Source organism: Mus musculus, chromosome 3, assembly GCF_000001635.26.
Source record: "Mus musculus strain C57BL/6J chromosome 3, GRCm38.p6 C57BL/6J".
Taxonomy (NCBI): Eukaryota; Metazoa; Chordata; class Mammalia; order Rodentia; family Muridae; genus Mus; species Mus musculus.
In genome coordinates, this window is record NC_000069.6 from 65,132,990 (window position 1) to 65,156,482 (window position 23,493).

The 23,493-nt window shown below is 40.1% G+C and overlaps 1 protein-coding gene and 1 long non-coding RNA gene across 4 annotated transcripts in view; one reads left to right on the forward strand and one right to left on the reverse strand.

The window, feature by feature from the left end:
* Nucleotides 1–23,493, forward strand: part of Kcnab1 (potassium voltage-gated channel, shaker-related subfamily, beta member 1) — a 429,014-nt gene that overhangs the window by 183,778 nt on the left and 221,743 nt on the right. The window lies entirely within an intron of this gene.
* The window catches only part of A330015K06Rik (RIKEN cDNA A330015K06 gene), a 169,627-nt gene continuing 146,203 nt past the window's right edge, over nucleotides 70–23,493 (reverse strand). The window contains exons 4-5 of the long non-coding RNA NR_126080.1: nucleotides 2,605–2,819; nucleotides 70–1,625 (exon numbers count right to left, since the gene is read on the reverse strand). This is a non-coding gene — a long non-coding RNA (RIKEN cDNA A330015K06 gene). The remainder of the gene's footprint in view (nucleotides 1,626–2,604; nucleotides 2,820–23,493) is intronic.

Consider the following 23,493-nt stretch of genomic DNA (forward strand, 5'->3'; position numbering starts at 1 on the left):
CTTTGTCTTTACCTTCAAGGAGACATGTTCCTAGGGACTTTCAAAGGACAAAAATCAAACACTTTGTTTAAGTGGAGGAAGGGGAATTTAATAGTCTAAAATAAATAAAATCTCTCCAAAGACTATGCACAAAAGTCAATTGTGTACATAGCAAATGTCTCCTGATGAGAGTAATTATGTGATCACTTGAATGGCCAAATTCTACCATGAAGAACAGTTAAGAATGCTTGCTGCTATTGCAAGGAACCCAAAGTTAGTTCTCAGTACCCATATTAGGTGGCTCACGACCACCTGTAACTCCAGTTCTGGGGGAGTTCAACTTCTTCTTCTAACCTATACAGAAATACACATATACATACACAAAAATACAAGCATATACAGAGATTAGTTAAAATCAAAATAATTTTGGAAGAAGAGAGATAGTTACAAGCTCACCACTCAACCCTCTCCCTGAATTATGTAAAAATTGCTCATTTAAAGAACATCTGCCCACTCAGCTCACAGTGCCATTCTTCATGTAGGTCTTCTTTCCCGTTTATCAGAAATGGCTGCAGGCATGACTCAGGCAACACTGGCCCCTGAGCTCCCATTTACAAGGCTTTGAGTATTTCTTTCCTTGCCCCTTGTCTTTTGTACTTCATCCTGGATCATTTTGATCTACTTCTCTGCTTCTTAAAAAAAAACACTAGAGGCCTCACATTCCACAGTACTAGTAACACACAGTAGCTCAAATACATACACAGAAATTAAGTTCAATGAAAAAAAGGTTTGTAAGATATGACCTCCTTCCTCTTTTTACTGGCTGCTCCATGAAGGTATAATGCCCGCCAGGCCCTAACACTGTGAATGCGTGGCTCGTGAAATTTGTAGCTGGAGTTTATTTGGAGATCCTGAACTGAGGAGATTATCCTGGATTATCCAGGCACAACTTAGTGCAACCACAAAAACTCCCTCTTGAGAGTGAAGTAGAGGGAAATTCTGATGACAGACAGATGGAAGGGTGTTCACCGCTGGGTCTGAAGAGAGAGCTGACGGCTGAGTGTGGCAGAATGCAGTGGCGACAAAAAGACCAGGAAGTGATTCTCTGCCAAAGCTGCGTTGGTGACCAGCCCTGCTCCCCTGACCATGTCTCTGACTTTAGCCAGCTAAAACTGATTGAGAAATGCTGGCTTCTACAGCAATGTGAGGCAATCTAAAGTTCTTGTAGAGCCACTAAATTCCTGTTAATTGGTTGGAGCATCAGAAGGAATTTAATGTAGTCAGTTATCACCATGATAAGGTAAAAGTTCTAACCCAGAAAAGAAAGAGGAGATGATGTCCCTGTTTGAGTGACCGGAGCTGGAGTGATATTTGTAATTGATTGAGCCGTGTTCTGATAAGGGAGGGCACCATGATTTCAGCTGGAAGCACCACTTTCCAATGCAGCCTGCCTTTCGATCTGATCAGAAGCATTCCGTCTCTCAGCGCTGTGTGTCATTCATCAGCCAGTCAGTACCAGCTACCTGGTATGCAGCTGTCTTATGTACTGCCTCGGAAGTGACCTCCTGGAGGGCAAGAATCCATCTTCTTTCTCTTGATCAATAATTTCTGAGAACCTGCCACATAATGGGCACTTGGGAGAAGAGCTGAAAGTGGGAGTATAAAAAGAAAGATGTTAGTCAATTTATAGACTATGGTAAGTCATACATAAAAAATGCAAAAGTGTACATATATATATATATGTATATATATGTGTGTGTATGTATATATATATGTGTGTATGTATATATATACGTGTGTATGTATATATAGATACATAAACTGAGGCTCAGGAAGGTAAAACACCCCATACCATCCTGCCTGAATCTAGATTCCAGCCTGATAGCCATGTATTTCATTGCCTCCATACCCACCCACTTATGAGGTCACACATGCAGGAGAAACAAAGATGAGAGGGATGTATGCCCTGAGCCAGAATCTTAAATGTCAAAGACATCTAACATCTGTTGTCTGATTTAAAGTAAGTACATGTGACGCATACATCCTTGATTCTAGGTAAAGGTACAAAGAATTAATTTTCCTTCACTGCTCTGTGGCTACATTTGGAGATAGATTCACCAACAATCTAGAATCATGTGAGCACCAGGCAGGAAGCTGATACATACTTTGTCAATAGGAAAACTGAGTCACTACATAAATAAATAATATTGCCAATATCGGACAATGAGTCAGACCTATGGGCAGACGAAGGTGAGGAATGCATCTAGGGTGCATGGGAGTGTCTGCTTTTCCCTCCGAGGGCTGTGGTAGCCAGCCTTGTGTGTGGGAGAGGAGTCTCTGTCGGGTCTGTGAACATGTGGGCTGCAGACAGGACACTACCAGGCTCCATGTTGCTTGTTCTTGGCAAAGTGATGCTCTGCAAATTCCTGCAACTTCCTGAGAGCCCACTGCTATCACCCTCACATGAGAATGTACTGCTCTCTGGAGGCCCTGGAATTCTTTAAGGCCCTGGAATTCTTTAAGGCTCTGGAATTCTTTAAGGCCCTGGAATTCTTTAAGGCTTTGTAGATCAAGCACTGTGGGTCATTCTGAGAACTGAAGTCCAGAATATTATCAAATACTCACTAGCCTCCAACCGGACGGGAAAGACGAAGATCTTGCTTTTCACCAACCAATAGAAACTTTCATTTTGGTTTTCCTCTTAGCGCATGTTGATCTCAGTAGCATACATGGGCCAATGTAAGAAAAAAGTTCCTGTTCATTCAGGTGGGATTAAAAACCCATTTTACACAATATAATTCATGTGTGTGTTCCTTTAGCCTCTAAAGATGTGGACATTTCTTCTTACATAGAAAATTGTCAATGGGGAATGAAGTTAAAGACAGAAAAGTTGTTATATAATTGAATATAAATGTGGGAGTCTTGTTACTTAGAGCAAAGCTGACAGGGAAAACAATAGTAGATACCTGGGCAAAGGATTTTATCTTAGAACAATGGCATTTTGACCTATAGACTGAATGATGGTTATATCACACACACATACACACACACAAACACACAATTTTATATTCATATATATATATATATATATATATATATTTCTATCTCAGTAGAGCATACATGGGCCAATGTAAGAAAAAATGTGTATATTTATGTGGATATATGTGTGTGTGTGTGTGTGTGTGTGTATAAAGAGAGAGATATGTGCATATTAATACCATTAGAAACAGTATAGTCACCCTAAATAACTTGTATTTACATAGCATTCATGTCAGTTTTATTGCCTCAGTTTTATTTTTAAAAGAATCCTGAGCAGTAAGTAGAACAGGGCTTTTTTTCCTTCAGTTTATAGATGATGAAACCAAAGCCCAAAGAACCATGCTGCTCTGGAAAACCAGCATCATCCAGCCACCAGCAGTAAAGTCAGGTTGCCGACCTGGGCTGGAAGCCTAGGTGCACTGCAGACATCCTGCATAAAACAACACAAGGAAGTGCTGTACTCCATGATAGCTAAGACCTGTGCTAGAGTAAGATCTTAGTTATATCCTGGCTCTGCCATTTATTAACGTGTGATCCTGTACAAGTCGCAGAGCCTATCAGGATTTCAGTATATTTCAATCCATAAAATGGAAATGATTGTACTAAATTATTTAGGATCCAGATAAATGGCACACTCAAGTAAGAGGAGGAGTTTAAGAGGCCATCAATGGGCTGAGTGCACAGAGAGCTACAGGCACTCCAGGAAAGTTGGTGAACACGCTGGGGATAGCAAGGAACCCCCATATCTTCAGCATGAGGAGGGGAAGCAAGGCCCGGAAGCTAAAGAGAATCCAGTGGCTGTCCAACTGGGTTAAAGCATAGAGCTGTGAAATGACATACAGCCTAGAATCCTAAGAAATTAAACTGGAAGAACAGTACTACCAAGCCTCTCTTCTCATCCTACTGTGAGATCCTAAGAAACCCTTAGCTTTCTCCTTTGGGAGCCTGAAGGTAAGGTCCGAAGAAGTGAGCACCCAGAGCACAGATCAGGGAGACGGAGAGAGGAGATGCAGAGGGAAGTGCAGGACAGTCTGCACGGAGCACCTCTCAGGGTCAAGTTTTGATGGTTACATGTGCTAAGACGAGAAACAGCTGGAACAAAGCCCAGAGCATAGCTCGCCTCAGCACAGGTCAGCTGTTGACATGATTATTTTTACCACTCTCCAAGCACTGGGTATGGTTTCAGCTGCAGGAAGATATTAATATTTCTAGACTCTTGACTGAAAAGAACCCATTTTGCTCTGGAACCTAGAATAATTATTCCTCTCAGAGTTTGCAAAAGGTAGGTCAGATGTTAGAAGTTAATTCTTTTTTTTTTTTTTTTTTTTTTTTTTTTTTTTTTTCCATTTTTTATTAGGTATTTCGCTCATTTACATCTGCAATGCTATACCAAAAGTCCCCCATAGCCACCCACCCCCTCTCCCCTACCCACCCACTCCCCTTTTATGGCCCTGGCGTTCCCCTGTACTGGGGCATATAAAGTTTGCGTGTCCAATGGGCCTCTCTTTCCAGTGATGGCCGACTAGGCCATCTTTTGATGCATATGCAGCTAGAGTCAAGAGCTCCGGGATACTGGTTAGTTCATAATGTTGTTCCACCTATAGGGTTGCAGATCCCTTTAGCTTCTTTGGTACTTTCTCTAGCTCCTTCATTGGGGGCCATGTGATCCATCCAATAGCCGACTGTGAGCATCCACTTCTATGTTTGCTAGGCCCAGGCATACTCTGACAAGAGACAGCTATATCAGGGTCCTTTCAGCATAATCTTGCTAGTGTATGCAATGGTGTCAGCATTTGGAAGCTGATTATGGGATGGATCCCCGGATATGGTAGTGTCTACATGGTCCATCCTTTTATCTCAACTCCAAACTTTGTCTCTGTAACTCCTTCCAAGGGTGTTTTGCTCCCACTTCTAAGGAGGGGCATAGTGTTCACACTTCAGTCTTCATTTTTCTTGAGTTTCATGTGTTTAGGAAATTGTATCTTATATCTTGGGTATCTTAGGTTTTGGGCTAATATCCACTTATCAGTGAGTACATATTGTGTGAGTTCCTTTGTGAATGTGTTACCTCACTCAGGATGATGCCCTCCAGGTCCATCCATTTGGCCAGGAATTTCATAAATTCATTCTTTTTAATAGCTGAGTAGTACTCCATTGTGTAGATGTACCACATCTTCTGTATCCATTCCTCTGTTGAGGGGCATCTGGGTTCCTTCCAGCTTCTGGCTATTATAAATAAGGCTGCTATGAACATAGTGGAGCATGTGTCCTTCCATAGGATTGTAAAAGGAACATTTATATGTACATTTTAACATTGCATCTGCTGACAAGATAATTAAGAGTGTGACAGGGTTTCCATTGTGGCTTGCTATTTTCAAGCATTTATAACTTGGTTATGAAATGTTGCTCCAAGGCGAAACTTGGCTACTATGCCTCAGCCTTTAGATTAAAATAAATTTTACATGGAAAAACATCCTTTTAATTGCCTTTCACTTGAGTAATGGATTGCTGTGTGTGCACTGTGGGTGTTAAGAGTGTGTGTATCCATTAGTATGTGTGGCTACAGTTCTCTGTTCTGTTTTCTTTCTTTACCATCACAATGCCATTAACCTTGCCACTTTTAAAGGAAATGACTCAAAAAGATGAGTCACTTGCAGGCTCACCTAAGGGGAGAGGAAGAAAGAGAAAAAGAAAGACAGAGAAGCAACAGCCACAAGACAGGTGACTTGCCCAGCCACATACACACACACACACACACACACACACACACGACATTTTAGTATTTACTAGCCTCTCATTTTTCACAAAGCCACTTCCCATCAGAGCTGATATCTTCAACCACCAACTGCACCAAGGGCCTTCTGGGATTCTCTGGGAGTCATGATGGATCTAGTAATAGACAGCAGCACAAAAACAAGAAATTCTAGAATCCCATTAAAACCACATGCAAATTCCTTCCGATTGCACAACTAATGTTTCACATAGGGAATTAAATATTTAAGATACCTAAGACATTGGTTGCCCTGGTTATTTACAAAGCTAATCTGTATCCGAAGAATGAAAAGGCTACTGGGAGAGCAGTTACAGAGAGCAGAAAAAGAAGGAAGACAAGGAAACTCAAGGCTGTGCTCAGTGTTTTCTGGAAGAATCTGGTCCCCTGAGAGATGGTGAGCTGAAAGAGAGAGCAGAAGCCGTTCCCCTTGCAGATACACCCACAGGTAGTGGTTTTGTAACACAGCTGAAAATAGTCAGCATTTATTTTATGTTGCAGGTTCTTCCAGGCATTGATTGTATCACTCATTGATTAGTTCACTGATCTATTGCACAGGCCCTGAAAAAAAAAAATCAGTGCATTCAAGGCAAGTCCCAGGTAGCACTATATCCCCAGCCTTGCATATACTTTCAGAATCAAGGATCTTGAGAACTTGGGTCTGAAATGGACTGGATGATTGACAAGACACCCAGTCCGAATAGTGCACACTCTGATATCCACAGGGCCCAGGCAGATAATGTGAATGTCTGTCATGGACCAGATGACCTATAGACAAAAGTTTCAACTGCCAGCCTGAAGCAAGCAGCTCTTCCAGCATTGTCACTTTGTTGAAATGTGGACCCCAAGCTGTCAGAGCTTCCAATTTTTCAAGAAAAATCTAGGAATCTACAAGAATGTTAATCAACTCTATATGGCATTTTTATATCGTTTTTATTTAATATAACCCCAGAGCCTAAAAATAGTGTGTCACACAGTAAGCACACAAAGGCATCTGCTGCATTTTATGTGAATACTCTTAGATTTTAATATACCTTTGCTTTGTTGTAGTTTAGATAAAAATGCAAAGGAGAACCCCCATCTGTGTAACCTAAACAAAACACAACTCAGGTCTACAGTCTGTCTGCTACTTTGTTGCCTTAGGAATACTTTACAGAAAAAAAAAACCCTAAGATATTAATGACTCATTCATGGGCCATACAGATGGTTAATGGTGGAGCCAGTAAATCAGGTAAATAACATCTATCTTCAGATTTCCTATTTATAGCATTGTCTTTCTTCACACTTCTCCTGAGAGTCCTCTGTAGACTCCAGGTGTAGGCACTGGGACCCAGCTCCAGGGACATGCAAAGCCTTGGCTTAATAACTGATGGTAATTAAGTCTATCCTTAGTTGAAGCTATTTGTGCTCCCTGATCTGACCTGTGAACCCCTTGAGGACAAGTTTTTCCTCAAACACAAGGTAAAGGTTTACATATTTCTCACTTCTCAGAATTTAACAGCATCTTGGGAAAATGAATGGATACATGAATGGTAGAAGCATTTGTTATGCACTTGGTGTGTTAGGAAAGGTTTGAAACTGTGCTCTCCCACCCTCCAGCATATTAGATATGGGAATACCTTCTTTGGAAGTGATAAAATGCTTTATTTAGTGCACAGTTTTGGAGGCCATCATTCCAAGATCCAGCAGCTCCATCTGTCCTGTCTTTGGTGAGATCCCTTTGGCTGAGCCAGCACTAGACAGGGAAATGGCTGAGTGAAGATAAGACAATCGTGTGGAGTTCACACAAAGCACTCCAGGAGCTGGAGAGATGGCTCAGCTGCTAAAAGCACTTCCTGCTCTTAAAGAGAACCAGGTTTCAGTCCATAACCCCTACAAGTGAGTCGCAAACATCTGTAAGCCCCATTCTAGAAGCTCCAATGCCCTCTTCTGACCTCAGCGGCTTCCAGTCATGCCCGTGATACACATACATGTAGGCAAAAAAAACTCATGCATGTATAAAGTATATACATATATATATCAACACTCTCTGAAGAACTAAACAACTTCAGCAGATAACATTAACCCATTCTTAGGGCCTAGGGCAATGCCTCAATGACCCAACTACTTTGTACCAGGCCTCACTGATAATAGTACCACCCACTTCATAGCACCACACTGAGATGATGCCACCACAAAACTGAGCCTCCAGTTCCCCATAGGAGATCCTGAAGGAAATCTAGACAGAGAATGGAAGGTCAGAAGAACTGCTCAGTACACAGGGCCTCGTGGCAGAGGGGAGACTCCAAGAATGTAGCTGAAGGACCTCATACTTGTCTCTGCCCGACCCTCTATGATACCTGCTCAGTGGGATTCTCCAAATCTGACAGATGGTCTCCCATCCTCAACACCTCACACCCCCATCTACCTCTGGGCACAGACATTCTAAGACTGGAGGCAAAGGTGCTGACTGGGTCAGTGTGTAATACTGGCCAATTATATCCTCTTGGAAACTTCTGAAGGAACCCCCCCATATGTTCATTTTACAGAGGAGCGAATAAGGCAGACAGATATGTGTGTCATGACCAAAAGTTGGGGTCACTGTTTGTCCATAGTCAGACTAGCCTCCAGACTCTTGGGCACAGAACTATACTTCCTACTCTGTAGCTTTCCCCTTTTGCCTCCTAATTTATTTTTCTTTGTGAAAGTAAACATTTTACAATACATATATAGCTGTTTTTTTTTCTGGGGATCCACATAGTATTTAAACCATTCATATCAGTGTTTTAATGCCAAACACACTCCAAGTTCCAAATACCCAAAATACAAGTCAACATTTTGGCCTCATCATTTATAAGCTGGACTCCCCCTGCCCTGCCTCCCAAACACCCTCAGGTTTCATTTGAAAGTCCAGTCTCTTAAAATGGTATTTTAAGGGAAACAGGAAATCTGGTTCCAGAAAGTCAAGATTTTCTAACGTGTACTAGAATTTAAAATAGTGGATATCTATCTTTTAGGAGGGCCATGTGTCAAAGTCAATGCAAGGAGGAAATCAGATGTAGTCAAAACTGCCTTCAAAAATTCATCAGGCAGGCTTCCTACTCCAGACGAGTTCACCTTCATGTACGGTTTCTTCTACTGAATAGCAAGTAACTGTGTGTGTGTGTGGGGGGGGGGGGGGGAGCACGAACAAGTCCCTAGCTTCAGGATCCCTTAAAATAGCCAGACCCTTGTACACTAACAGCCCCAGGCATTGAGGGGAGCAGGCTCTTCCAGCTCATATCCTCCCTAGAAACTCCTTAGATACGGGAAACCAAAAAGTAAATGGTTTCCTTATCTTCCCTTCCATTTTTCTAATTGCATTTTGTTGAGATGAAATATGTTAAATCAATGATACAACTGTACTCAAAATGCAGATGGCTGAACTCAGGGCCTGTGGGAAGTTGGTTTGAGGATCCTCTTAAACTACTGAAATCTATTATCTCTTGTATGAAATGGCACATAGCATTTACACAGAAATTATGCATATCTTCCTGTATACCGTCTCCAAATCATCCATTCTACTCCCTAATGCAAAGCAGTGTCCTGTAAATAGCTGCTCAGGGAATAGTGACAAGAAGAAAAGTTAGTGCACATTCAAGACAGATGAGGGTTTTGGGTTTTTAAACTTTGAATATTATCTATTTAAAGCTAGCTAAATTTGTGAACATGAAGTCTGCTGGTATTATTAGATAGGCCAGTGAAAACCTTGGGCCTAAGAATGATACTTCACAGTCATCACAAAAGCATTCACATCCTTGCCTCTTCACTCCTTGGTATTTAACTGAACTACTGGCTCCCAAGAGAATTCCCTCTGGAAATGTACTATTAGGGGACAGGCAGATTATTGACTGCTCCCATGCTTCCAGAGTTCCAGTGCCAACCGCTTAGCCTATTTCCTCAGCTGATGGCAGGATTTGAAGCTTTTGTTTATCAGTTTGTCTATGAGACAGGGTCTCCTATCATGATAGTTAGTGCTGTCTACTTGACAGAACCTAGAATCAGCTGGGAGGTGGGGGGTCCTGAGGGCATACGTATGGGGATTATCTTGTTAAACTGATGGTGTGAGAAGACCCTTCTTAATGGGAGGCTGGCAGGATGTTCCCTGACTTAGACTCTGGATGGGAGGAAGGAAAGAGAGCAGAGCGGTAAGCATGCATTCTTGGCTTTCTGCTTCTTGGCTAACTCCCTCTAGGCCCTGCCTCTGCTGCTTCCCTGCCATGATAGGCTGTAACTTGTAACTGCAAATTAAATAAACCCCTTCTCCATTAAGATGCTTTTCCCAGAATATTTTTATCTCAACAGGAAAAGAAAAGATGCCTGCATAGTAGCTTCTACCTCAGTTTTCTGAATGCTAGGATTATAGATCGATCGCCTTGCCAACAAGCAGAGATATAGCTAAGGGCATACATCTGAGTTAGGCCGATAGGGGATGCTATTGAGAGCATAAGACATCATTCTTCTTTCATTAAAGGGTGATGTTGTGTGGTGTTAGAAGGAACCCTTACTTATACTTTTTTATTTTTTCAGGAAGGTTAATCTTTCCTTGGGCCTGTGCTTGATACTATAATTAGCCCATCCCTTGACGTAGTTGCAGACTTATTTTCTATTATTTGTCCCTAAGTTTTAATTTTCTTTTTTTTTAATATTTTTTTAATTAGGAATTTTCTTCATTTACATTTCCAGTGCTATCCCACAAGTCCCCCATACCCTCACCCCACCACTCCCCTCCCCCCCCACACACACACTCCCACTTCTTGGCCCTGGTGTTCCCCTGTACTAAGGCATATAAAGTTTGCACAACCAATGGGCCTCTCTTTCCAGTGATGGCCGACTAGGCCATCTTTTGATACATATGCAGCTAGAGTCAAGAGCTCAGGGGTACTGGTTAGCTCATAATGTTGATCCACCTATAGGGTTGCAGATCCCTTTAGCTCCTTAGGTACTTTCTCTAGCTTCTCCATTGGGGGTCCTGTGATCCATCCAATAGCTGACTGTGAGCATCCACTTCTGTGTTTGCTAGGCCCCGGCATAGTCTCACAAGAGATAGCTATATCTAGGTCCTTTCAGCAAAATCTTGCTAGTGTATGCAATGGTGTCAGGATTTGGAGGCTGATTATGGGATGGATCCCCAGATGTGGCAGTCTCTAGATGGTCCATCATTTCGTCTCAGCTCCAAACTTTGTCTCTGTAACTCCTTCCATGGGTGTTTTGATCCCAATTCTAAGAAGGGGCAAAGTGTCCACACTTTGGTCTTCGTTCTTCTTGAGTTTTATGTGTTTCGAAAATTGTATCTTATATCTTGGGTATTCTAAGTTTCTGGGCTAATATCCACTTATCAATGAGTACATATTGTGTGAGTTCTTTTGTGATTGGGTTACCTCACTCAGGATGATGCCCTCCAGGTCCATCCATTTGCCTAGAATTTCATAAATTCATTCTTTTTAATAGCTGAGTAGTACTCCATTGTGTAAATGTACCACATTTTCTGTATCCATTCCTCTGTGGAGGGGCATCTGGGTTCTTTCCAGCTTCTGGCTATTATAAATAAGGCTGCTATGAACATAGTGGAGCATGTGTCCTTCTTACCAGTTGGAACATCTTCTGGATATATTCCCAGGAGTGCTATTGCGGGATCCTCTGGTAGTACTATGTCTAATTTTCTCTGGAAATCAGTTTTAATTTTCTAAGGTGATCCATTTGTATGGTAAGTTGGTTCTTTTCCCTCATGTGAGTCTAAGTCATGTAGATTCTGTGCTGCCTTGCTTTGTGTAGAATGTCAGATTCTAAGGACCAGACACTGTAGTGCGCTGCAGGTATCTTTCATGTGAAACTGAAAGACTTATTCTGGGAGGGAAATAATACATTCATTAAACATCTCTATCCCACCTATATAGACTCGTATTTATTTACGCCATTGCAGTAGAACTTCAAGCCATTTAAAACTGTAAAGGGAGATGGGGAGATGGCTCAGTGCTGTTCCCTAGAACCTACGTAAAAGCACAGCAGGCATGGTGGTAGCTACCTGTAACGTCACACTTGGAAGGCATAGACAAGGGATCCTAGGACAAGCTGAACTTTGGACCTCCACTTGCACATACATGTGCCTGCACACACATGCACCCACATATGTGCAAATATGTACATATACACATGAACTGAATCATGAACAAAAATGCACACACACACACACACACACACACATATATATATATATATATATATATATCCACACATGTGCAAATATGCACATGCACACACACACATGTAGACATACACATGTAACAAATAAGTGGTAAAGGGTGTGTGTATCTTAACTGTTTATAGAAACTCAGTTTATCTTTGTTTGCCTGTACATTGACTCTGATTTAGCATCTAAAATCTGTCAGACATTAAAAATAACATTAGAAAAGTATTTTTTAAACAAATCCCTTGTGCATGTTCGATCTGTGGCATTCTCAAGAAAGAATTTGAGGTGTTTCTTTTGTGTGGTTGAAGGCCCAGTTGTCATGGTAACAGCTTTATTGTGTAATGTTGAGAGGAATGCCTCAGGAGTGCACACGGGCCTCCATGTGGGGCTCCTGTTATTGTAGCTTGAACAGCGCTTGACTTCTCCAGGTCCAGGACACGCGTTCTGCACTTCCATAATAATAGAAATTTGCATATCTAGCTGAGTCTGCTTCCACCCCATCTTACTTTTTAGAACAAATAGAGAGAGGACCATTGTGGAAACAGCTTTGAATCATGTACCATGAAGGCAAAGTTTTCATGTTTAAATATGTGGAGTGCTTTGGGAGTTTTTTGTGCTTCCATGTTTTTTAAATACCTTCTCTTGTGCATTGTACTACTTCAGAATTTCAAGAGTCACACAGGACAATGGTCAAAACTAGAGCATTTTATTTTTTATTTTTCATATTTTCTTGGGACAACCAAATGTTTTCTGAAAATCTAGGAAGAACGAGTTGTGCTTCCATAAATATGAGTCAGAATTAATAGAAAAAAAATGCAAGCGTCATCTAGATGCTGCTACATCAGCTTCTTTTCAAGCTGAATGAATAGGCATGTGCTTTTATTTAAATACTTCAAGTTCACCCTGTCCTTGGCAACCTCTTGGCTCTCTCAAGACGTTGGTAGGCCAAGTTGCATTTTCCAAATTGGTCTATATTATAGTTCACTTGAATTAGGAAGCATAATAGCTATTAAAGTAATTTCTTTAAGACCTTGCTGTCTAGTTTCCATCCAGCTCCAAGGAAGTATTGCCAATGGGCTGGTTACCCATGAATCAGTGAGATGTTAGTAGTCATGGTGATCAGGTGTTTGGGGAAAAAAATCTTGTTTGTACTTGCATTCATTCACTCAGTGGAAATTATTAACAACCTACTTTCTGATAAGGCTGAAAATACAGGATACCTACCTCTACCCTCCCTCTCTCTCTCCCTGCATCCTTCTTTCCTCCCTCTCTCCCTCTCCTCCTCCCTCTTCTTTGCATCCCTCCTCCCTCCTCCCCTCCCTCTCTTCCTCCTTCCTTCCTTCACTTAAGTTCAGAGCTGGTTTTGAACAGGAGCTAGAGGTCAGTCAGAGGCCACTCTGTTTTCTGGGGTTTTACCACTAACTTTCCCCTGTTCTCAGTCATGTTCACCTTCCTGTGGTGTGCTGTCACAATGAAAGAGCATGGCATTTGTTACGCTAGATTCTCTGCCTTTCTGAGGTTTACGTCAGGTCCTTCTGAAATACAGAACGTGGTCTCAGGGAATCCTACATTCTTATTGAGCACATTCCACTTCTGCTAAGATTTTTCTTTAAATTCTTCTGTCTCTTTAATGTCCCCCCTTCCTCCTCAGAGCAAGGTCTTATTAGTGTGCAGTGTTTAAAACCATGGCACTGAGCACCGTCTAGCTGAGTAAAATTATGGCTCAAAGAACTATGGCTGTCATTGATGGTGGATGCATTTGTTACAATGGGAAACTTAAAATACTTTACAAATATTGTCTCATTTAACCCTCACATAAGAGGGAGAATGGTGAGGCCCTTATAAATTCCAGAACCTCATAAGCATGTAAATGGAAAATCTGAGATCCAAATTCAGTTTATCATAGTCTGACTCCACTACCTAAACTCTTAAGATTTGTATGACAGTCATAATTACTGTGTAATAATTCAATATATAGTATCCTTTTGCATTTATAAATTACTGTGTCTCTATAAATACAGTTGCATTCAGTGGTTAAATACATGAAAAGGTGTATTTCAAAGAAAACATAATTTATATACCCAATAAGATATGAATAAAATTCAATTTAAACATTTCTTTGAATTTCCTCTGATACTTGTTTCTCTTCCTTTCTTCTCCTTTGTTTTGCTAGGATTCCGTCAGTCATGATTATGTTTCTAAACTATCAGTTCTTTGATTGAGTCTATGGAGCAATCTTTCTGTTTCTATTCCTTCATGTCAGCTTTGGTTGTTATAATTTCTGGCCATCTACATCTTTGGAGTTTGGTTTATTCTCATTTTTCCAATCTTTCTGATTTGTTTTAATGTTGGCACTTATAATATTTATTAATACATTATAATAATCTTGCTGTAAATTTCATTTGATCCTACGAATTTTGAAAGCTACTCTCTTGTTTCTTCACTCCCACCATTCATTCAAGAGTGATTGTTTACTCTCTGAATATTCATGTGGTCTCTCTTGTAGCTGATTTAAACTTGAAATTATTTCTATTACTTTATATTTATTAAAACTTGCTTTGTGTCCTATAGTATAATTTATTTTAGGGAAATATCCATGAACTTCTGAGAATCATGTGTATTTTAGATCTGTTAGATAGAATGTTCTATAGATTTCTTTTAAGTAAACATCTATGGTTAGCCCAGAAACTTAGTATAGTGAGATATAAGGTACAATTTGCAAAACACATGAAACTGAAGAAGAACGAAGACCAAAGTGTGGACACTTTGCCCCTTCTTAGAATTGGAAAAAATCACCCATAGAAGGAGTTACAGAGACAAAGTTTGGAGCTGAGACAAAAGAATGGACCATCAAGAGACTGCCATATCCAGGGATCGATCCCATAATTAGCCTCCAAACGATGACACCATTGCATACACTAGCAACCGTTTGGTGCAAGGACCGTGATATAGCCGTCTCTTGTGAGACTATGCCGGGGCCTAGCAAACCCACAAGTGGATGCTCACAGTCAACTATTGGATGGATCACAGGGCCCCCAATGGAGGAGCTAGAGAAAGTATCCAAGGAGCTAAAGACATCTGCAACCCTGTAGGTGCAACATTATGAACTATCCAGTACCCCGGAGCTCTTGACTCTAGCTGCATATGTATCAAAAGATGGCCTAGTCGGCCATCACTGGAAAGAGAGGCCCACTGGACAGGCAAACTTTATATGCCCCAGTACAGGGGAACGCCAGGGCCAAAAAATGGGAATGGGTGGGTAGGGGAATGGGGGGGGGGGGTGTAGGAGGCTTTTGGGATAGCATTGGAAATGTAATTGAGGAAAATAAATAAATAAATAAATAAAATAAGAGGAGAAAAAAAACATCTATGGTGTGGTTTACCTCTGAAATGTCTTTGTTGATTTCTGGTTTGGATCATGTGTTGGAAGAGGACAGTTGGGTATCAATTTTTGGTGTTGATTTTTGAAAAATTCTAGAATAATTTTATTGAGAGGATTCACTATTCCAGAGTTCTTCAAAGTTTTGGTCATGCTCAAATTTTCTTTACATGTGTGAGAATGTATTTCTTTGTATCTACTCTGATAGTCTATTCTTTCTTTTTTGATTTATTCCATTTTTGAGTATTTTGTGTGATTCTTTTTCACAGTCTTAATTTCCTAAATGACTATTTCTACCATGGTCTTGAATCTCCCCTCCATATTTGACATTTACATCCACTTTGCTAACATTATTATTAAAGTTCTGAATTGATTTCCTGACTTCATTCATCTGCTTATTCTTCTGTGTGGTCATTGATCACTTTCAAAAGGAAGGCCCTGAAACTTTCCTGGGCTTCAGCTATCTCATTACCAGTGCTGTCTGGAGTTATGAGCTTGTAGAGGTGTCATGGTGGCGTCTTTATTCACTTTTTTATGTCTCTTTGTTGTGTGTTATATAACTATTAAGATGAATGCGTCTTTCAGCCTTTATACTTCCTTTTTTCCCACTTATCTCTGGATTGTTTCTGACCAACCAGCTGCCTGTTAATGACATGGAGACCTTTTATTAATATGACTGCTTAAGCCCTTTGCTCAGCTTGTTTCCAACTGGTTCTTATAACTTAAATTAACCCAATTATATCAATCTATGTTCTGTCATGCGGCTTGTTACCTCCTGAGTACCAGTATCTGCTTCTTCCATGCCTCACTGGCAAATCTCCCACACCTAAGTATTTCCCAGAGTTCCAGGCTTTGCTGGATATCTCACCTAACCGCCCCTGACTAGCTATTGGCCCTTCATCTCCTTATTAAGCCAATCAGAGAATGCTTTAGGCAGGTGAAGAAGGACAAGAAACATCTTTAAAAAACATTCTTCTCAACACCAACTCTTCCTAATTGTTTATTTTATGTGAATCTTCTTGGTGAATTGTCTTCAGTTGAGTTTATGCTTTAACTATTATGTACAGAAGCAAGCTGTAATGAAAAATTAATTGGACAGAGTCTGGCTGTTAATATGTAATCAAAATACTTATATTCCAATAAGGCTCAGAGATAGCGTCACTATGGTACTTTCAGAAAATCACAGTTTAGAGTTGTTTACAGTTACTGGTATTAATAACTAAGAAGTAAAGAGAAGAGGATAAAGAGAAGAGGATGTGAAAGGCAGAAAGAGGTGGTGCACTATGAGTCGCGTATGAGTGAGAGGTGAAAGTATGAGTTTGGGGTATGAAAAATAATAGTTTCTGGTTTTCTATGAAATTTCTAATATCTACCTTTACTGTATGTGGGACTCCTTATCCATCTTTAAGCAGAATTGTGATTGCTGCCTCAAAATCTTTGCCTTTTAAGCTAGGTGTGATGGCTCACACCTGTACTGCCAGCACCTGGCAGGCTAAAGCAGGAAGATACTGTGAGCCTGAAACCAGAGTGGGATGCATAGCAGATACCAGGCTAACTATGGCAACAGAGCAGCCACTTCAGCCTCCTCCCCTAAAAAGAATTATTTGTCATTTAGTTCTACCATATTAGGCAACTCATAGTCATGATGTACTGATAGGTGTGTGTGTGTGTGTGTGTGTGTGTGTGTGTGTGTGTGTGTGTGCGTGCGTGCGCGCGCGCTATTTTGTTTTATTTCTCCTAGGGTCAGATACTTTTTAAAAAATAAATCCTAAATAAATTTAGATTCTGAACACTAAATATTCCTCTGTAAAGATCCTGAATGCTATTATGTTTCTCCAAAGAGCATTTTATTTTTGTAGAAGATGATTACACTGTTTGATTTCAAGCACAAACTGTGATCTGGGTAGCTGTTGAAGTCTCACTTTTATATATTTAGGCTTGCCTAGTCTACATGAATTCTGCCTTGTAAATACATAGTTCAGAGGCCAACACTGTTAAGTATAAAATTCATATACAGTATAAAATTCAATAACTCTTCATTTGGTCCTCTCATTTCTGTGGTTTATTTCTCTGGATTTCAAGTCCTGTGATTATTCCAAACTCAGCCTTTTGGTTCTTCAAGCCAGATACTCTGCAAGTTTTCTATCAAAACTGTAATTACTTAACATGACAGACTGAGCCTAAGTCGTGCCAATAATAAATCCATCCAGGATCATTTTCTATTTTTTTTTAAATTGTGACCTTCTCTGTTAGGGTCTAGAATTTTATTTACTCTAGTGATGGGCCAGTAAATTAGATTTATCAATACTTCATGAGTCAGAAACAAAGATTTTATTACTCAAGAGGATGAAAATGCTGGCATTGATTTTTCCTTATCGCCTGGGAGTCCCACATGGATGACCCTTGCTTGGCCCTGATAGATGGCCCTAGTACGATGCACTACAAGAAACAACACCAGAATTGAAGAATCTGCCACTTTTAGTAGAAATTTGGTACCCTGCTGTGTGTCCCAGAAGAGGGCTTGACAAGATTTCAACCGCAAACTCAACTGTCAGTAGTGTTTCTAGGAGTGGGTAGGTAGGGGAGGGTATAGCATTTGAAATGTAAATGAAGAAAATATTTAATAAAAAATTGAAAAAAAAAAAAAAGAACACATAGGGCCTTACATCCTTGACATACCCAGTAGGAAAACGTAGGCACACTCACAGGCTAGAGGAGAGAAAGTCTCTCTGACAATCTTCAGAGATCCACCCTTCACTGCCTTCAGGGAGTGCTTATTCCTGTTGTCTTTGTCACATTCTTTTTGGCATTTTGTCATGAGCTATCTTGGCCATTATGGGGATTGAGACTGACCACTTTGCCACTGTCAATCACACTGTGAGCAGTCATGAGATCGTCAGGTTGGGAACAGACTCACCAAGCACTGAGCAACCTAGGGAACATGTGGCCTTCTGTTCAACCTCAGCTCACCATGTGTGCCTTGTTTGGACAACATCATGTTGGAAGGTGAACAAGGCCAGATGTAGGATAGGAACACAAGGTTCACAGACATGGGCTTCTGACCATCTTCTTGCTCAAACAGTGAATGAGAAGACCTAACACACACTCAATAGATTCTGACTTTCCTGAACTTGGTTCCTAAGAAGGAAATTGCAAGGCAATAAGGTTCTCATAAATTGTAAACTTTATTAGTAAAAAGTCTCTTACTCTGGTAGCGACTTCTCTCAATGAGCAAATCTATCAGCAGTGCCACATTTGAAGTACCACAAGAGAAGAACATGAAGAACTAAAAGTCAAGCATACAGACCATGCTTACTGACACCAGCCATTTTTTTGCCATTGGTAATCTCACACAGGGCAATCCTCTCTGAAGGGAGAAACTGGAGCTAGCAGATTTATTGGCCAGGAGATATTTTCCCCTGCAAAAGATTCAGAAGAACCTGGTACCCACTGAAGTAGTCCATCTGCAAGTATCTGGCTCTATCCTGCTCCTTCTCCCTCAGGAAGGGCAGTGACTCACAAAATACAAATCTCATTATATCACTGGACTGCTCAGACCTCAAACAACTTTACACCACAATGTGAAGAATGCCCAAAACTCTATCAAAGATGCACTCTGACAAGTTCTCTAACCCAAATTCTTATTGCCATTGTCTACATTCACCACACAACTCATGACTCAGCATTCTGCAAGCATTCTCTTGCCTTCGGCCTTTTCATACTACCTCAGCAGTTTGCATGACTCCTTTCCTCACTCCAGTCTCATGCTCAAATATGACTTTCCTCTATTTAGGAAGACAAATATGGAAAATGAGAAATATAGGGGAGGGAAGAAGCTAAAGAAAAACATAAGCAAAATGTAATGCTATATAATGCATGAAAATGTCAATGAAACCTGTCATTTGTCTACTAATTAAAAATGTCAAGAATTAACCACTGTGATATTCCATCCAATGAGAGCAGTTAAAGCATTCATGTGTACATAAACACGCACACTTCCTCCTTGGAGTCTTATCAGGACATACTTTTAAAAATGGTCATCACTCTATCTCCCATTTATTTTCTTTATATTAAATAATTCTTCCTGGTATAATTTCCTGTATGTGTAAAACTATTTGGGGATTTTTCATTTGTTTGCTTTTCTTTTTTTTTTTTTTCACTGAAGGTAAATTCCTTGAGCGCATTTGTTGTCAGCTGTTTTATGTTATAAACCCCCAGTGTCCTGAGCAGTGTCCAGCATCGGGGAGATGCTCAATAGATATGTGTAAAATACATGAGTGACTAAAGTGTATTATGTTAACAGTGAAGAGCATTTCTCTTATTGTGGATCATATATTAATGATGTACAAGACAATGAAGCTGAATGTGGTGGCATAAGCCTATCATCCTCAGGAAACGGAGGAGGAGAAGGATACTCAGAAGTCTGTGGCCAGCCTGGTATATATAATGAATTATGGGGTAGCCTGAGCTACATGTGAGACCCTACCAACAGAAAGAGACAGAGGAGGGTAGAAAGGGAGAAAGAAAGGAGGAAGACACTGGAATGGAGAGAGGGGAAGAGAAGGAAAAATGGAAAAGAAAGGCGATAGTAAAAGGTTTTTATTTTGATTGGATTGGGTTTATTTACCAATCATTTTTATAAAATCTTTGTTAGCTAAATATATGTACACATATTTGTTATAAATATTACATGTAACCAAGTAAAATTTTATATTGTAGTGTTATAGAACAGTATCCCATTAATTTAAGTTTATTTTATTATAATTGTTTATTATAATTAGAGTTGCTAGAATTGATGACACACTTTTGTGCCTTCTATGGCAAACAAACAAAAATTACTAATGTAATTGATTGTAGACGACAACCACTAATATGGGGCATACTTGGAACACATGGAGAAAGCTTTAGGAACTGAACACAATAGATACAACAGTGACTATTAACCATAGGCCACTTTCTCCCCTGCTCAGGGTCTGATGGTTTGAGGGACAAAACAGAAAATCAGGTTTTAATTATTTTATAGTTGGTTCAAGGGACCATTTCTTAACTGGCACATCCATACTGAACTTTGGGAAGGGGTGGAACCATGATAATTTGTATGTGAGAATTGAAATGTATTAAAACCTGCCTTTATTCACAACAAGCTTGTCAGTAACTCACTGTGAAATGTTCCATCTTGTGTTTTTCTCCTTATTCTGTGTCTGTGACTGTTAGCTTGGGGATGGGTTTTATGCTGATGTCAAGTACTTAATTTCCTTCACAGTAGGAAACTTACATTTCTCAAAAGCTACATAGGGATCAGGAGTGTAGGTATTACAGCCATGGGATCCAAATGCCTTACCTGTGAGCAGATATAACTCAAAATGTGAACATTTATACTCAACAGTATATTTTTATTAAGGAAGATAATTCCATCATGTAATAAATCAAGATACTTTGATACTTGTATATTAATACTTTGAGATGCTTTTTGAGAAATTCTATTTTAAATCTGTATTTATTAAGTTGGATTATTTATTTACATACATGACCTAATAGAGCTTATATCACAACAGAGATTCAAAGATATGGGCTAGAGCCTGGATTCACAAAGTAGTAGCCCACAGCTCATTATTCAGCAAGCATTCAGTTAGTTATAAAGAGTAGAAATATGAATGAATAATTTAAAATATGGACTCTATGAAATCTAAAAGAGAAATATTCGGAGTACAAAGTTGGTATACAGAGGAGTGAGTCATCTTCTCCTGGAATCAGTGGAGATAGACAAGGTCAAGACTGTTTCTGTAGATGATCTTCAAGAAGCAGCACAGAGCACAGGTCTATGCTCATTCTGCTTTTCTCCCTAGTCCTGGCTTCCCCATTCTCCCATAACTTGGACATCTCTCTCTAAGGTCCATACCTAGCATTAATTACCTCCTTGGTACATAGCTCTCATCTCATCCTCTTACTTCCCTCTGCACTCTAATGTCGTCTGTCCTCTAGGAATTAGGCTCCCCACATGTATATACACCACCTAAAACCTCTGTCTAACAGACAATTCCTTCCTCCATCCTAACAGGAAAAACATGTGGTCTGTGATGAAAGAACAGATAGGAATAAAGAATACAGGATCATTGAATAATGTGAGTGACTTAAAATGCCATTAAATAGAACATGGGTTCTGATCTAGAACCAAGGGGAATTCTGTGAAGTACTGTGTGGGTAGAGTTATCAAAGCTTAGAGGTTGGGGTGAAGACATCATGGTTTCTAGGACACATGTCCTACATGACTCCAAGGATTGTCCTGACTGGGGCAACAAGAAAAGACAAATGCATGAACATACAGAAATGCTGAAGTTGGGTGGACTGGGATCTCTGATGGAGAAGTTACTGCATCGCAGAGGCTTAACATGTTTACTATACACATTGAACAGGAAGTCAAGGTTATTACACACAGATAAACAAGATGGCAGGGTTGTTATACAGAGCTGAACAAGAAGATAGGTTTAGTAGTAAACTTAGTAGGTGCAATCTCTATATGGTAGCAGTCTTCAGGTCATAAATATCCAGAGGAGAAAGTTATGGTGATAAAATCTATGATGGACATTTCCTGTACATATTATCAGCATCCACACAAGAACCAATGGAAGACTTTGCCATCCCTTGGAGATTTACCACAAGAGGCATTTTACCCATGGGTCTGAGGCATTGGAGTCCTTGATATGGCTGTGCTCATGTCAAATATGAATATAAATACACACTTTGGTTTTCATTTGTTCCCTAAAGTTGTGTCTCATTCTTGGCACATATTTCTATTATAGTTAAGTCTTTCAGAATGTAAATATGGTAACCTGTTATTTAATCAGGTCACTTCATCCTATAGTTATGACATTAATGGTCTAAATAGAGCAAATTCAAATTACTATTAGGTTAAATTTTGTCACATTAGTCTCATCCAATTGGTGCAACCAGGCTGTAGGCCTTCAAGAAATCCAATAATCACTTCTCCTATTCACAGAAGAGTCATTAATAACATTGTTAAACAGAATTTAGAACAATACAAAAGCATGTTCTACAGCAGAACTAAAAATCTTCTGGGAAACCTATAGGTGGAACAACATTATGAACTAACCAGGAGCTCATGTCTCTAGCTTCATATGTATCAAAAGATGGCCTAGTCGGCCATCACTGGAAAGAGAGGCCCATTGGACACACAAACTTTATATGCCCCAGTACAGGGGAACGCCAGGGCCAAAAAGGGGGTGTGGGTGGGTAGGGGAGTGGGGGTGGGTGGGTATGGGGGACTTTTGGTATAGCATTGGAAGTGTAAATGAGCTAAATACCTATTAAAAATGGAAAAAAAATCTTCTGGGAAAAATTGATCTATAACTCAATACCATATATGTAAGTTGTTCATTCAGCTATAAGCTCACTTGTTTCCATGGGCTTTGGGGCAATCTTTGCTTTGTTGGATTTGAGAGATCTAATATAACATTTCTATAATCTAATGTCTATAATATAATGTCTGGACACCCTGCATAGGGATGTTAAAAGAATCTAATTATCTACAGAGACCTGTTTTCTGGGTAGGATGTTTGGTGAAGTTTAAACAAATTTTGTTTGGCTGAGCCTTAATTGGTGGGGTGGGGGAGTCACTATTTGATTTCTGCCAGTCAACCTGAAATTTCCAATAACTAACTGGAGAGGAGAATCAGAGGTGGAGTGGTGAGCAGCATGAAATCGTTGACCTAAAGGATGGAAGTCAATATGCTGAACAATGATGTGAAATGCCTTACGAGCAGCCTGAATTATCCCCATCTTTCCTGTCGCTTACCACACATTATGTGCTTGAGATAACGATACTCCAAGCAGCAAAACTGAAAGCAAAATAGGATACAAGCATGAACATTAACTCAAGTTGGTCCTCCCTCTATAGTCATGGTCAAATAAAAGAAGGTATGAATGACTTATCTTTACCTTTAAAGATCTACAAGGATAACATCTAGGGATCTGCTGCCCAGCCAGAGCTCAGGGAGAGAACTGCCTTGAAGAGAGACTTTGTGTGCCAATGCCATGAAGTGAGGATGAGGTTAGTGGTACAATTAAGATGGTTTCAAGGTATCTCACAGGAACCATGAT